General features: G+C 58.5%; 1 protein-coding gene across 14 annotated transcripts in view; it reads right to left on the reverse strand.

Annotated features, from left to right (window-relative positions):
- Window positions 1-1,839, reverse strand: part of LOC104869909 (basic proline-rich protein-like) — a 50,726-nt gene that overhangs the window by 45,121 nt on the left and 3,766 nt on the right. For 8 of the 14 annotated variants that reach the window (XM_010635316.2, XM_010635315.2, XM_010635313.2 and 5 more), the window contains exons 1-2: window positions 959-1,061; window positions 721-852 (exon numbers count right to left, since the gene is read on the reverse strand). The gene's annotated coding sequence lies outside the window, so the exon portion shown is untranslated. Of the gene's footprint in view, window positions 1-720; window positions 853-950; window positions 1,072-1,839 lie in introns of those variants that run through there. The other 6 variants (XM_010635307.2, XM_010635305.2, XR_782390.2 and 3 more) reach the window with 5 other exon arrangements.

Raw genomic sequence — 1,839 nt, forward strand, 5'->3', positions numbered from 1 at the left:
CCCAGCCCCGGCTACAGAGGAAAGTTGCGGTCGGTCACGTGCTGCGGCCGCACCCCCGGGGACACCGCGGCGGACGACCTGCTGCGCCCTGCTAGGGCTCGAGGGGGACGCGAGACTCCCCTGCGCTCCCAAACTGTTCGGAAGCCAGAGTTGGCGTTGAGTCCGGAGACAGCGTAGGGGCCGGGGTGGGCGGGTAGAACTGCTGAGCGTTGGCCCCGGCTCCCCTCCCCCTGAACACCGTGGGGAGGAAGGGAGGCTGACCCTGACCTCCGGCCAGGCCCACACCCAGAGATGCTGGCGAGCTCTTGTTCGACAAGTTCAAGCTGCCCAGAGAGCTTAAATAGAATTAATCTCTTAGAGATCGGGGATCACCGTTCCCTCGGTGCGCGCTCCCCGAGCGCCGCGTCAAGGCCAGGAATTGCGGGAGGGCGGGACGAGGGGAGCTCTCCAAAATCCAGGCCCTGGAGAGGGCGATCCCGCGACACTAGCTGGGGACCAGCAGAGGGGAGGAAAGCTCTGCCTCCCCGCCGCTCCAGAGCTTCTAACGGAGGCTAGGGGCGCTTCGGGCAGCTCCGGATGGGAAGAAGCTGGAGCTGCCCTCTCCGCGGCTGGTGCCCAAACCCACCGAGCCTGGGGGAAGCGGAGCTCCGGAAGAGCCAGTCCCAGGCCCCGAGCGTCCTGACTTTGCATAGATAGTTGCAAAATGAATAAATTACTCACCTCGGTTCAGATCCAAGTTGTACCCCACAGAAGGAGCACGGGACCAAGAATGAACCAATTCACATGGTCATGTCCGGCGTGCACAATCAAAACACAGCCACGCACTTTCTTCCATGAATCTGTCTGGTACTCCTGGAGAGAGGGAGAAAGCGTTTTGAGAAAGCCCATCACCCCTCCCCTTCTCCCTCGCCAAGAAATATAATAATTCATTTTTATTACAAGAGCAGTACCGTCTCACCTTCACGCACGTAGAGTCCCATATTCACACTCTTAACTCCTCAGCTCCAAGAGCGCCTGCATTTTCTTTGGGAGCCGCTGGGAGGTTCATTAATATCATTAGCATTTAACCCCCTCCCTCTTCCCAACTCCTCCCCGCACATGGCTGACGTCAGACCCCGCCAGGAGTTGGGGGAAAAGCTAAGTGGGCCAGGGACGCCCTATTCCCCTCCCAGCGGCTGCCTGTCAGAGCGCTTCTGGAGATATTACAGGGGACCCAGCCCGCAGCGACAGGCACAAAGTCACGGAGTAATGAACTTCGGGGACCCTTTGCAGCTGCGTGAGCGGCTCTCCCCGGAAACCCGGACCCGGCCACCTCTTGCCTCCGAAGATTTCCTAGCAATTTAGTTTTCCTACTCCGCTCTCAGGTTCCGGCAGCGCGGAGCCCATCTGCCTCTGAGACTACGGTTGTGTGTTTCATCTTTCTTAAAATCAGCGGTCTGTAGAGATTTGCCAACACTCTGCATGCCAGCGTAGAGGGAGAGATTGAAAACTGAGTGACAGGAATGGGGAAAGAGAGAGTTTTTGCCTTTTTTGCACCGTAGGAAGGCCATTTTCGTGTCTCCGTCCCTGTCCTTCAATTCTTCCCTCGTGCTGTCCTCCCTTCTTCAGCCTGCCTGTCCATCTCTCCGTCTGTGTGTGCATGTGTGTGTCCATATCGAGCAGCATTCCCAGCAGCTGCAGTTTTGCAAGAGCCGGGAATAAACTTAAGGATGCTTAAATTTCCACTGTGGAACGAATTTTGAGCGTCTGGAGAACAGCGCCGCACGCGAGCGATACCCACCTGCCCAGCCCCGGAGCTTCGCAGGCTGGAGGGCGGCTGGCGAGCTGCGGCGCCGGGCA

The sequence above is a fragment of the Fukomys damarensis genome, unplaced genomic scaffold (assembly GCF_012274545.1).
Source record: "Fukomys damarensis isolate Sample0158 unplaced genomic scaffold, DMR_v1.0_HiC HiC_scaffold_14, whole genome shotgun sequence".
Lineage (NCBI taxonomy): Eukaryota > Metazoa > Chordata > Mammalia > Rodentia > Bathyergidae > Fukomys > Fukomys damarensis.